The sequence below is a fragment of the Thalia democratica genome, chromosome 3 (genome assembly GCF_965202585.1).
Source record: "Thalia democratica chromosome 3, ktThaDemo2.hap1.1, whole genome shotgun sequence".
Classification (NCBI taxonomy): Eukaryota; Metazoa; Chordata; class Thaliacea; order Salpida; family Salpidae; genus Thalia; species Thalia democratica.
Genome location: NC_139167.1, coordinates 72,846,597 through 72,862,171, shown reverse-complemented (window position 1 = coordinate 72,862,171; position 15,575 = coordinate 72,846,597).

Here is a 15,575-nt window from a genome sequence, read left to right as displayed (position 1 = left end):
AAAAACAACAATATTATGAGTTTAACCTTTGATTAAAGGGTACAAAGTAATAAAGTTTGAAAAAGTTCATGAAAGATTAAAATTAAGTCCAAGTTTAAACAAGAAAAAAATATCATCAAATTTGCTAATTTTACCCTTTAGCTAAAATATATTGTTTGTTTAAGACACCAGAGCCATGTATCATGATTCAGAGTAAAATTTCAAAAAGTACATAGAAATGTCTAAATAAGTTAAAACAATTGAAATAGTACTGAATAAGTTTTGAAACTTGCAGCTTTTTGTAGAAAACTTCTACTTCTTAAATTCGGAATATAAATGATTGTTTTGCATTATTGAACAAGAGTTTTGCTTTTAATTACAAATTTTACTAGTTTTCATAGTACCTGTATTGTTGTCTTTTAAAACTACTAAAATTCTAAATAAAACTATTTTGTTAAATACTTGTTTAGCGATTAAAGAATATTTATAGTTTACTATGATAGTGAAACAATGTTTTATTTTAATAATCTGCAAAAATCAAACCTACATTTGTCACTAATTAGTTGTTTAAATTTGTCACCAACATAAAAGTGGAATTTATTTATTTATTTCATGTTTAAAATTTTGCTAAAAATCAAAAAATATAATTAAGTTTACTTAATTGTATACATTAGTACTAAGATATTAAAGAAATATTAGCTAAATTGTTTAAAGTTTCACTACGCCCAAAAAATATGAAATTATTTTATGTGTTTATTAAACTTCTTCATTGTTTTTTATATTTTATTTTCTGTTTGAAGCACAAATTTTATTTTTCTATCAAATAAAATATAAACTAAAGATAGATAAAAAAGGTTATTCAAGTAGTTTAAAACTATCTTTGAAATATTGTATTGCTATTGTACATGTTTTTTATTCAATTGAAACCTGTTTAAATTTGTTTTTATCGAAAACTTAACGAAAACTTAAGTGTTAAAATGTTAACAATTTTTACAATTATCTTACACAAATAATCTTAATATATAGTTGAATGTTTTTAATACATCTAAACCTTTAAGTAAAGAGTTTAAAAAGAAATTTAAATATTTAACAGCATTTAAAATTAGTACACATGAATGAGTCAAATTGTATTGGCTGGGGTTGTAATGAAGCGGAGTTAGTTCAAAAAGAAATTGCCGAGGGCATCCAACCGGGGGATTACCTATTGGAAAACGATTACTCGGCGGGCGCGATTGATCACATGAAGTCCAAAATCTACGAGATCTCTCACACCGCCAACGGTTTGTTCATCCATTTGCACTGGCCTTCCTCTGCAGCGCATGTTCGCCAGTTTATGAGCTCCAAAGTTTCTGAATTTGAGTCTCAAGTTGTTTGTGTGTTCGAGTTCAAAGAAAGTTGCAAGCATTTAGTAACAACGTTGAACTACGCAGCAATGAAGTCGCACGGCGTTCAAATCGCCATGGTAAATGTTTCGCTTATTTCTCGCGATTATTTTCGCCAGATTGACATGCATTTAGGAGACGACCACAACCCTTACTTGATGGTGAGGAGAAAAGGTCACGGCTGGCTTATTTACAAGCTTGTCGACCCTGAAACTTCAATTTTGTGCTTTGCAAAGCATTTGATTGATGAAGGTATAAGTTCGGAGCGTATGAGACATGAGTCTGATGAAAATACTAGTCAATCTAACTCTTCTGAAATGAGAATCTCCGTCCAAGATTCTGACTCTAGCTTCGAAAAAAAACATTCTGGTAAGTTGGTTTCGAGAGAAACTGATAAGACGAAAATGCATGTAGAAAAAAGTTGTGTTGCAAATTCACATTTCAAAGTTCCAGTAAAAGTTTTAAAAAATGATAGTAATAAAAACGAGCTAACTTTTAATGATGAGCTTACGCAAAGCAAAACATCGATTGAAGAAAAGACTGGTCGCAGCGACCTAAAAAAATCTGACACAAACAGAACAGATGCTAAAAGCTGCAAAGAAAATACAAAAAGTTTAATTTCGTACCTTAAAAATTTGAGAGATGTTATATCTAAAGTTTTAGATATACTTATCAAATGCGAAAATGTAAATTCTTCTGAGAGAAATACTGAAGCCAAAAATTTCATTGTCTCTCAACTGAATAATACTAAAGAAGCTAAGAAAATGCTAGAAAATGCTTTGAATAACAGTCTTTTTGAGATGGAGCTAAGGAAGTTTATTTTCCTGATTCTTAGTTTAAAACAGCTGCTGTTAACAGAAATTGAAAAAAAAATCGGTCAATTCTTAACTCTCAGTAATCTGCAAAGAAAAGAATATTTTAAAGATATTCGATCAGACTGCAATGAAATTAGAAACTTTTTGATGTACTACGCAGTCCAAACAGAACAACTCGAAACTGCGTTGTTAAGTGCTAGTGATGATACACTGAAAAAGGATGTATCAGTTTTGAAAACAGAGGTATTTAAGATGAACAAAAATATTGAAGCCTTTTGTGATAAGACGGTTGGAAACATAAAAAGTGAACACGTTCGGAAATTTGTAGAGATGTTTAAAGCATTGTGTAGTAGTCTGCACAGGAAGTGTTCTGACCTTTTTGAAACTGAATAGGTTTGCTGATTATTCATTTGATGTTTGACTGAAACAATTTTCTGTTTTGTTTGAGTTATTTGCATGTAGCATGTTTCGGTTATTTAGTTTGATTATTGTATGTTTATTTAATATAAAATCGCTTAGTTTTCGTTGTCAACAAAATAAAAGAAAAAAACAAAACAGCTTGTTATTTTATTTAAATATTTCAGAATAGTTTACTTTTCCTACGTACCTATTTAAAACTCCACAGCAGCGTTATCAACTTATAAAAAACACCATTCTTTATTTAGTTGTAGTGTTTCTACGAGGCAAAACTTGATGTTATTTATCTGAAAGAAAAAGCCTTAAGTGACTCGGAAAACTTATACTAAAAATTTTCATAAATTAAAAGGTTAGGTAGTTGTCGGAAAAAATTAGCTCAAATTAGTTAAAAGTGTCATTATTTTAATTTATATAAAAATTAACTGGCACTAGGATGTACACTTAAAGAAATAAAGTTCAAACAACAAACTTAAATCAATTACTTTAAAATAGCTACACTTCAAAAACCTTCAAAATATATAAACTGAGCTACACTAGAAATAATAAATTCCAAAAACGATTGCTTTATCCTAAGAGTAAAGTTATTAAATTGGTGTTTTGGCCACAATTTTTATATCAGGAGTGCAGTCAATGCACCCGCCAACTTAAGTAAAAATTTCCTAATTATATCATAAAACAAAGTTTTAATTTTTTGTCAAATTCAAGCTAGACTTGAACTCCTCCGCTTTACTGAAACAAAAACTCATCTTATAACATGAATATCGGAGTAACTGTGGTCAAAAAGAACCCTCAAGGAAAAACAGTTTACTTTTGAAAACAGAGTAGCAAAAGTAAGAGAGATGCCCAACAAGCCAGAAAGATAAAAAGTATATTTAAAGTTGGGAAACTCTTACTTAAAGTATTAAAAGTTATAACTTAACAGTTTGATCAGTTGACGTAAAAATTATTTTGAGCCGCAGCAAATCTACTGATAAATAGTAAATAACTAATTCCTAGGGGCTCAGCACTTGTCCGGTCCTGGCGAAGGGTTCGCATTCCTGTGGCTCCTAAAGTCAAGCCCGATTCACAACTGTACAACAGATGTTCAGTATTGCCAAATACCGCTTCGTCTCACCTATTGGTTCCGGTAAGCGCCTTCCTCGTATCCGAAGTCTTGGTCACGACCCCTTTGCATTTTACTTGCAGGTCTGACGTCACATGACAACAAGTGGAGCGTGAGCTCCTTGGCACTTTTGCTAATGTTCGTGTACTTTACTATGACCAAAGACAAAAGTTAGCTTATAATTACGTTGCGTCAATAAAAAAAAAGTAATGAAAACTTTGTTAACAGCTTGTTACAATCAGTGCAAACTATTGTTTCTTAAGTTATTTTACATCAGACTAGTAGGTAAAATAAATCAATTTCTCAAAATTAATTCAATATTTGTAAATTTTTAGGCGAGGGGACTACGGCGGCTGATAAGTGGGGATAAATTAGCACGACAACTGGAAAATAAGAATTATGACACTGGTTATTTCTTTAGAAAATATTTAAACACCTTCGGCATTTTGGGCTCAAAAGGGATCTGCGGGCTGGAAATAAATAACTAGCTCTAATAGAAAATCGTAATTTAAAAAGTTAGAACAATGAGTTGTAAACAGTAAGAAATTTCGATAAAAAACCAAAAGTTAATCATTTAGTTTTATTATAATTAGTTTAGTATATTTTATCTTTAAAAATTAAATTACATAAATTTTATACAAGAATATATAAGTTAAATTTACAATTCAAAAACGTATAAAATGATTGAGTTTCCATAAAAATAAAAACTTTTAGTTAATTTTCAAGTTAATATTTATATACTAAATTAAATGTATTTTGTATGTTACTTTTAAAATAATGTTTATACCTCAGTTGCGAACAAAAACAAACCTTTCATAAATTTAACATACTCACATACATTTAACAACATTAAAAAAGACATAGTTTTACAATATTGATACATGTTTTGTTACCCGAACTACATAAAATTGTAAATTTTTGCAAAACTTAAACATTTAGAAAAGCTTATATAAAAAGTACAATTGAAGTATGTACTAAAGATCGGGACGGGTCAAATATGAACGAAGACACTTTTGCATGAAGCGTCAAATATGCACGAAGGGTTGTTTTTGCACCATAGTAGAAAATATTAATAAAAAGAAAACCAACCGAGGATTAGGGGGTAACAGTGACAGTAATAAAGAATTATAAAACATAAAAAAAATAAAAACTAATAAAAAAAAATTACAAGAAAGTTAAAACACTGATTAAGGGTAAGGATTAACAAAATTAGTAAAAACTAAAAAAAAAAAAACATTACCAACCAAGGCTAAGGGGTAACAATGGTAATTTAAAAATCAAAACAAATATATATATATAAAGTTACTGACTAAGGGTAAGGATTCACAGTAAAAGTTAAAAAAAAACCGTGCAAAAGTGTCTTCGTGCATATTTGACACCTAACCACTAAAAATGCCCACCCATAACATTTAACTTATAAATACTTGGATGGTAACTTTGTTTTCTTACTATTTATTTGTTTTCTTTAAATTATGCTATCACTGTGACCCCTGATCATTGGTCGGTACTTTATTATAATTACTATTCTTTGTTCTGGTGCATAAGTAACTTTTCGTGCAACTTTGTACGCTCGTGTAAAATTGACAGCTACCCATAAAAATTACAGTTAATTTTGTATGAACAGCATCGTTAAAGCTGAACTAATTAGTTTTCACACTTTTTTGTTTATTTCGAACATAGTTAGTTTACAAAATATTTTATTATGTTTACAAAAACAATTTCAAAGAGATACACATGACAAATTCATAGTATATTAGTTTGAGACCACTGATAGAAAGAGTCAAAGAACGTTTAAGACGAAAAACAGTTGTATCTGACCATATTAGTAACTTTCAAATTTAAAGAAGTAACTGATAATAATTTTGTTACTTTAAAAGAATATAGGAATAAGTTTGAGATTCTGTTCAGCAAAGCTATATTGACCAAACGTTATAATCCAATTTCAAACAAGCAATTAACTGAACCGGAAATTTTCCACACATATTAAGAATTTTTGATTAGTTGTATATATATATTTTACCATGTGTAAATGTTTATGAGCATAAATTTTATTGCTAAACTTGTAATTTTTAGTATATAACTGTTCATATATATATATAACTTTATCTCTACTGTATATTTAGTTGTTTAATACTTATTTTTTTGCACAGTTTTGTTTTTGACAATGACTGAGGATAAGTCGAAACGGTGTCAACATGAAATATGAGTTTATAATGTGAGCCTCTATGAAATTGTTTTGAAAGCTTAAGTATCCCCTCTTGTTTTTTATTCTTTTATTTATGTTATAAACAAAAGTGAGTACACTCAGTAAAAAAATATTTAACTTTATATGGTTTACCTAAAGGGTAAATTAAAATTTAATAATATAAGTATTTGATCATTCAGTAAAACTAATTTTGCTAGTAAGTTTTTCAGGAAATTCTTTTACAAATTTTATTAGAGTACTACTAAATACACTAAAATCTTAAAATTAAGTCTTAACTCGGCCATAATAAATAAAAAAAAAAGGATCGAATGAATAAAAAAAGTTTAAATTGAAAAGTTTTCTAGGTTTTGAGTATACCAGTTTAAAAATAGGTTTCTTATATGTATATACAATCTTTTAAAAAATATGAAACTGCAGTAGTAATTTACTTATACTTTTAGCATAAAAACAGCATTACTAACATAAACTAATAAAAAAATATACTGTTTAAAAATTTAAACTACAAGTTTTTTGTTACCAGCTTTTTTTTATAAATTAAAATAAACCAACAAAAAAACTTTAGCAGCAATAAAAATTTTTCAAAAGAAATGTTAAAAAGAAAAAGCTAACTAAATACCGATTGGTATTTGAAATATTTCAGGAATAAAAAACCTAAAGAGAATATTACATATTTTTCAATTACACATTTTAAACTTTGTAATTAAAACTTCTTTAGAAACCTTAAAAATACAAACTAGATCAAAATATTTTTCTAATAAAAAAATGCAAAAGACTTTTTTTTTATCCAATTTCAATAACTTAGAGAAAATAATAAAACTTCAATACGAAATTAAATGCTTTAAAATTTATAGTCTAGTTTAACTATTTTTTTTAACTTGACATTAATCTCTTTAAATATACTTAATTACTTTACTTGAAAAAAATAAAAACTCTACAAAATTATCTCTTCAAAGAAATATTTTGATATTTAAAAAAAATTGAGATTTAGAAAGTTCAAGATAATTTTTGACTTTAAAAAACAACTTTTACGTAACATTAAAAACATTAGTTTACATTTGTGTTTTTTTTTAATTTATCTCTGCGATGAAGGGACAAACACAAAAATACAACAACAAACGTCAATTTAAAATTTATAATTCACTTTTTTAATTTTCACATCCATCTTTTTGAGTATATCTTACTGATTTTTACTTCAAAAAAAAAAAAATTATCTCTGCGAAGAAGGGTGGTAGGCGTTCAAATTCCTGATGACTTTCTTCGGCGGCGATTGGCTGGTTTTGATCGGCTCTCCACCAATCAGCGCATTCCTTTCGCTCTCGATAGCGTCTTCGTACTGAGAGTGGTACAACGCGATGTTGCTTATTCCGAACGTCTGTTTAAAAACAACCATTTTATTGTGATATCGTAAATAAGAACATTCGTTCGTCTCAGCAAATAGCTTGTAGACTTTAGTTTCTAATTTTTCTAGACCTAGGTAGGGCAAAGTTTTTATTTGTAAGGCTAGATCGGAAAAAATTTAGTCCTTAGTGGGCCAGAGCATTTTGAATTATTGATTTACCAATTAATGCGAATATTACAAATTATTAATGCCTTTTTAGATCTGGCTCTGGCCAGATCCTAATTTGGAAATATTATCTGGATCCGACTGGGTACTAATTTTAAGTCAAGATCTGGATCCGGTCGGATTCTTATTTACATAAAAGTCTCGTATCCGGCTAGAATCTATATTTATGGATACGGTTGATTACTTTTTTGAATCTTTCTAATTCAGAAAAATTCCCAATTGTGACAACTTGAGATGTAGATTGAGACATGTCACATGCTAATATAATATTTATAAATAGATTTGACAACGTTATTGACAAAGGTAGGTGTGTAAATAATCATAACTAAATAAATACTTTGCTTGAGGTAAATTGACTATAGAATATTCCAATTAAGTTGGAATAACACAAAACATTAGGACAGAATAAAGTTTTTATCAGTACACATTAAATTGAACAGCCGTTTCTAAAGTCATGTTTTTAAAGTCTAACTCCTACAGTTTTGTTTTGTAAAAATATGATGCAAAATTTAATAACAAAATTTGTAAAATTGACCTTTACCGGCCTGTAACTCCAATCGTGGGCCAGTCATTTTACCCCGCGGACCGTACCTTGCCCACCCCTACTCTAGAGAAAATTAACAAATTAAATGCAATTAAATTGGAAATTAAAACAATATTTTGATACTTGTTTCAAATAAATTTTTCTATAAATGAAATCTAAAAAAATTTCATAAAAAATATTCAAAGCTTAAAAAATGTAATTACAAGCCAAATCATTTTCTATATTTTTTACACTGCTTAGGGACCATAGCCTTGTGTTAGTATTAAAACAATAACAAAGATTGTACTAACAATAATTATATTTTTTAATAATCAACAAGTAGTAACCGTTCACCTGGGCGACGTGTTCGAGAATTTTTATTTTGCTCACTTCCAAATCAGCCCTCACTCCCCAACTGTACTCGAACTGGGTCGGGTTGGTCGTTGGTATCTTCGTCTTTTTCAGGTATCTGAAAAAAAACACATATTAGTTTATTCTCTTGTTGAAGTATCTGAATAAAAATGTTTATTTTCATCCAGTTTAGTTTTATTTTGTGTTTTTCAGGTGTCTGAATTGTAAATAAACACACATATTGGTTTGTTCTCATGTCAGAGTTAAGATCTAAATACTAAAAAACTTTGAAACGTCTTAAGCAGATGTTTGTAAAACATAAGAAAAAGTATTTGAAAATGTAAGTTAAGCAGGATAATATAAAAACTGGCAATAAATAAATTTTTTGATAAAAAGCTTTTAAAAAAAAATAGAAAAGATGTTTTTCTTATTAAAATATTTGAATAAGATTTGACAATGTTTATTTTTTCATAAACGAAAGATCTTTTCAAAGTGTTTGTAAAAGACTTGTAGACAAAGATTTTTTTTGAAGACTCCGACCATCTTTTGTTTTTGTATAAAAAAAAGGAAACCTTTTGGTTGAAAAACTAATGTAGAAATAAATAAAAGTGTACTTGTAAAAAAACAGTAAATTTTGTTAGATTCATATAAACTAGACATAAAGATTGTAAGGGACAAAGTTTTTTAGCATTTTGTAACTCTAAGTTAATATATTAAGCTTATATTTCGGTATAACAACTCAAATAAAAGAAATATTACTTATAGTTAGATTTCATATTTGAATTAATTAACTGTGAGTTAACTTGTTTGTTTAATTTTTTTGGGATCAACATTAATAATAACAAAAAATGTACATAATTAACTATATTATTAGATATTTACTTTACTAACTAGGAATGAGGAGCAATGCAAAAACTTGTTTAAAGTTGTTCAACTTATCAAATATATAATTGTAAAAACTAATTCAAGTGCGAGTCATCATAGACAAGCGGTTAAGGTGGTGGACCATAAAACTTTTTTGGACTATGGTCTAAAGTTCGAATTCTGCTATTTGCACAATATTTAAGTTTTTTTTTTCTTTTTATTCCATCATATTAAGCCCTATCCTAAAAGAAAGCTATAAAATTACATGTAGGACCAGGGATTTAAAAACTTAACTTAAACAGCAAAACATTTTTACTTAAATTCAAAATTTTCTTTAGTTATTGAGATAATAGGGTAAACAGATGAAAATTTCAATGAGTTCTATAAAGAAGGACTTAATAAAAAACAATTTTTATATTTTTTTTCTTTAATAAAAAGTTATAACTTATCAGCATTTATAACAGGGTTGCCACTCTTTAAGCCAAAAAATCTTCCCTGAGTGACCGAAAATTTCCCTGAGTAACCTTAAATTTCCCTGAGCTTCCCTGAGTATTTTTCATATCTTAAAAAAAATTTTCTCTTCTAACACAAATTATTAATACCTCATTCTCATTTTTCTTCTTTAATAATAAAAGGAAGGTTGTATGTGTATGCTTCTGCATTAAATTTATGAAAAAACTGTTTTCAAAAACTCAATCTTAAAAGGTTTAAACCAATTAAAAATTAAAAACTAAATTTATGTACAACTTTGTGTAAACTTGTTAGTTAACTTTCTACATAAAAGAATAAAGTTTAATTTGTCTGACATTTACAATTTACATATTTGTTTGACATGAACAAAACTGTTTTTTTTTTTAAGACATCTTTAAAAAAAGGGGCTATACCAAAGTTTGTTATATATGAATATTTGGTTCTATTCATGCAGAAATTTTTTGCAATTTCACTATCAGGAAACATGGTAGTGAATAAAGTGTTATTATTATCGCAAGAGTTTCCTGACCAGTTTTCTTTGGTACACTTGAGAGCCCAATAAATTTCAGCAGCTGTTGAAGAAGTTGCAGCTGATATACTAGTTGAACTATTAGCCCCACCAAAATAGGAAGTAATTGCATTATTTTTACTCTTAGAGGCTTTCAATTTAAGATGTTTTTTCAACATACTGTGCGATTTAAGTGCCCTTATACCCATGTTGGATAAGGCCATTGGTGTATCATCACCACACCATTTACATTTAAACTTCTCTTTGTCTACATCCTCAAGTAACTAATCTTTGAAGTCTTCATGGTTAAGCCAACTTTTTTTAAACAAGGTTTTAAACTGTACTTTACTCATAATACTTAAAAAAGCTTTTAAATTAAATCTGCAAAAAAGTTGTAAAGTATATTAAAACATTCACACTAAAAAATTAATTACCATTACTGCTACTACTTTTGAAATTATTATTTATAAACAAAAATTTAAAAATTTAAATTTTTTTAACAAAAGTAATACAACACTAATCTGTATTCATTTTAATTTTTTTTACTGAAAACAAGTAGTTGTAAACAAATAACAAATAACTTTATTATTTAAAAAATAAGAACTAATAGTATAACATAGTGTTTTCTAAACTACATAAGTAACTAAAAAAAAAAAAGTTTATTAGAACTTTTCAATGAATAGTTAACAACAACTTTCATTTCTCTAAACTGTTTGATTCTACTTAAGTAAATATAAATTTAAAACTTTAAAAAACTACAATGTTAATACTAAGAATATTGAAGAACTAGCCGCAAGGCTAAAAAAATTCTAAATAACCACTTAAATAATAAAAATTACTACTTTTGAACAAAATATTGAAACTGGATTAACTAAACATGGTTGCCACTGATCAAGCTGAGAAAAATTTCCTGACTTTTCCTGATATTTTACCAAAATTTTCCTGACTTTTCTAAATCAAACTCTTAAATTAAACTTATTCTAAAAAACATAATCTAACACTTGAAACTATATAAAGCTTTCAATCTCATTTTAATACAGGTTAAAAACAACAGTTTTTTGCAGAATTTTATCATAAAACTTTCATTACATCACTTAAATCATCTGTATATGATTGATGTTTGCAATAAACAGTTTTGTCAGCAAAATACTTGTATTATTATCTAATAAACACAGATTGTCTGAAAAAAGACAAAATTTTTTAGTATTTCCTAGCATAAATGTATCTAGATAATCAAACGACACATAAGAAACTTTAATTAGTCTGAATTTGAAAACCCAATACATAAAGTAACAGTTTTCTGTACAAATAATTCTAATCTAACACCTTAATACAAAAAATAAGTTTACTCTCTACCAGTAATAAGCTACCTGTAATATTTATCTAACTAAAAAAGTAAACTTTAGTCAGACTTTGCATATAAGTTGTAAAACAACGTAGAAGTTAAAAATATCTAATAATAAAAAGTATTTACTTAAAAGATGTTTTACTTATCTAAATTAATCACTTAGTTTAATAAAATACTACCCAAACTATTTAATATAAAATCCTTAAATTAAAAATCAGTTCAAAAAGAATATACTTAAGTAACTGTAAAAAAAGGTATAAAAAAGTAAACTATATATCTGTTGTATAAAATATTTCCTCTTATCATTTAGTATATAATTTGTAACAAATAAATATACTCTTACTTACTTTAAAAACTACAAAAAATACAAATAATAAGTAAACTTAATCTTGGCATATACCTCTCTTATAACTTGTTTTATAAATTTAAACAACTATGAAAAAATTACAGAGGTAAAGTAAACACATTAAGGGCATGGGGTGGTAAACATCCTTTTTTGGATTTTGATCTTATTTTATATAGTTTTTACTAAGCTACAAAATGCTTTTTACAGATTAAAAAAATTCAAAGTATTTTATGAGATATAGCCGGTCAAAGTGTCAAAGTCGGAGGCAACAATAGGTTCCTTATGGGAGGCACAAACTAAAACAGCAAAAATAGACTATTTCACTAAAAATCTATCTTCTCCTACGTTTTTTGAGATAACTACCTCAAATTTCAGGAAATGTTCCTTAATATATTTAGAAAATTCTGTCTAAAGGAATTTTCAAAAAATTAAAAAATAAAAAATTAATATAAAAAATAAACAAAAAAAAGTTTTTTTTTTATTATAAAATTTTTATTTTTAAAATTTTTTTAATTCTGTTCCGACAGAATTTTTTAAATATTGCAAGGAACATTTCCTGAAAACTTGAGGTAGTTATCTCAAAAAACGTAGGAGATAGATTTTTTGTGATTTTTAGTTATTTGCGGTTTTAGTTGGTTGGCGCCTCCTATAAGGATCCTATTGTTGCCTCCAACTTTGACCGCCTATATCTCAAAAATTATTTTGAATTTTTTAAATTTGTAAAAAGCATCTTGTAGCTTAGTAAAAACTATATAAAATAAGATCAAAAACCAAAAAATGGTGTTTACCCCCCCCTATGCCCTTAACTTGTTACATAAAATACTAAACTAACTGCTTAGTTATGAAGAACTCAATTATTTACTTAAACAAAAAACATATTGATTCTAAAATTATGCTAGATTATCTTTTGTTTATATATCACAGTTTCAATATGGAAGTTTCCTTGCTACAGATCATCAATACGAAAAAGCTTACAAAATCTGCTTGTTTAAGTAGGGTATTTTTTCTGACTTTAAAGGACTTTTAATTAATTTTTACTATTTCAAGGCTTTAGAAAGAATTTTGTAAATTTAAACTGACAATATCTGACTTTTTTTTTTTAATTTTATCAAATTTCCTGACTTTTCCTGACTTTTATTCAAAACCCCCTATTTTTTCTTGACTTTTCCTGACTTTTGTCATTTTTTTAAATTTTTCCTGACTTTTCCTGACCGAGTGGCAACCCTGACTAAACCTCATTCTAGATCTAGAAAAAAAATTTCTGAGATTTTCAAAAACTTCCCTGAAATTTAGAGAAAAAATCAAAACTTCCCTGAGTTTCCCTGAGTTAAAAGAAAAATGCTTAAATTCCCTGAGTTTCCCTGAGATTTTCTACAGTTTGAAAATTCCCTGAGTTCCCTGAGTGTTAGCAACCCTGTTATAAGCTTAAATATATTTAATAGTGTCAAATTTAGAATTATCAATTAAAGAATTTTGGTTTATCAATAAAAAAAATATGAAGGGCATAGGGAGGAGGAAATTTTTTTTTGAAACTTAGTCTTATTTTTTACATAATTAAATAAACTACTTGTTACTTTTTACTGCTTGTTTTAATTCAAAGCAACTTTTGAGATATAAGCAATCAAAGTCAGAACATTCAATAGGTTCTTTATGGGAGGTCCAAACTAAAAGGGTAAAAACAGACTATTTCACTAAAACTCTATATAATCCTTAAGTTTTTGAGCAGTTATTTTAAAAATTTTTCAGAGTAGTCTTAATTAAATTTTAAACAACATGTACTACACAGATTTTTAAATATTTGTAAAAAGAAATTCATTACAAAAAAAAAACAAGTTAATTTTTATAAAAGATAAACTAATTTTTTTATTATTATTAATCTTAGTCATAATTTTTTTATGTTTTTTAATTAAATATGCTTGCTACAAATTGTTTATGATATTGAAAAAAACATTTCCTAAAAATTTGAACTATTTTGCTTTGAAAATGAAGGAGAATATAGACTTTTAGTGAATTTTTTAAAGTTACTAGAAAATTGATCTTAAACAATTTCAATTCCATAAGGTTGTATCCGAACAGTTAGACTCCCCTATGCCCTTTAACAATAAAAGTTGATAAAATTGTTTTAAAGAATGAAATAAAATCAATTCCTTAAAATATGAGGTCAATTTATTAAAAAACTAAGAAGACAGAATTTTAGTAATTTTTATTTTTAATTTAGAAGAAATCACAAATGAAAAACTGTTCTTTTATATTTTCTATAAAATTTAAATACAAAAGACTTAATCACAAAAGTTAGTTAGCAATTTTCATTCTGTGAAAAATAACTTATGGTAATTAATTATCTTATGATATATAATTTTAGATTTCATAAATATATTTAAATCTAATAAAAAAATTTGGTAAAAGGTTCAAAAAGCATAAGGGTGGTTCCAGATTCATAAAAAAACTTAGTACTGACCTTGGATTGAAAAAGTTTCAAGTCTAAGTTTTTTGTTTTGTTTCTTTATAATTTGTTAAAAAAAAAATCAGTAGAAAGATCTAATATATCTAATCAGCTGATATAAAGCAGGGATAATTGAAATTACACAACTGAAATTTTAAAGATATTAATTGTAATGGTTAAGTTCTTCCACTTTAGTTTGACTTTTCCTAATAAAAAATATAACTTTGCTGTAAAACAGAAACAATGTGGCCACTTGGTTTTAGAAAAGTTTTATAAATTACATATTTATTGTGAATTATTAAAAAAGATTTATTTCATTTAAATTCTATTTATTTATAAATTTATGTAAAGTAAAAAGGGGAGACAGTATGTAAAAAAAAAGTTTTGAATTTTTAAAATTCATTAAAAATCATTCTCATTCATTTTTTTTAAGCAATATACTTTTTATGATTTTATGAAGGCAAATTTAAATTGTATGAGCAAAGAAACAAACAAACTGTTACTAAGACTATTATAGGGAGGGTGAATATGGTGAATACTTAAACTAAACAAATAGACTTTGAATACTATAATATACACATTATTATCACATTAATGTGCAGGTTAACTTTGTCACCATTACTAATGTTTATAAATTCAAATATTACAAGATTTTATTGTTTGACTGAAAAAAGTTTATGTTATATAAGACAGTTGTGATGTGTAGACAGATTGTGATGTGTAGGTCTTTACTTTATAATTGTCCTGGTAATGAAAGAGTGATTGTTATAAATTATTGTAATAAATTTGTTTATTGTGAGTAATTTTACTTGTTTTTATTTTGTTATTGTGTTAGATTTAAAATAGTTTTTTATGTTTTTTATTAGAAATTAGATGTATAAGTATAAATTTGATTCAAAATATATATTTTTTATTTTTTTGATTAAAATTTTTTTTTTTTTTTTTTTTTTAAATTTTAGTATTTTTTTTTTTAATTTTATTTAATATTTTATTTATTTTATTTTTACTTATTTTATTTGTTTATTTTTTATTTTATTTTTATTATTATTTTTTGAGTTTTGTACAAACTTAATACTTACAAATTTTAAAAACTCTTATTATTTATTGACTTTATTGTTGATATATATGTATATATTATTATCCATACAAGTAGTTTTTTTTTTTTTTTTTTTTTTCATACTACAGTATCTCTTTATTCTAGTTAGTTTTTTATGTTTTTAGAACTAAATACTTTTAATTAGATATTTGTTTATTTG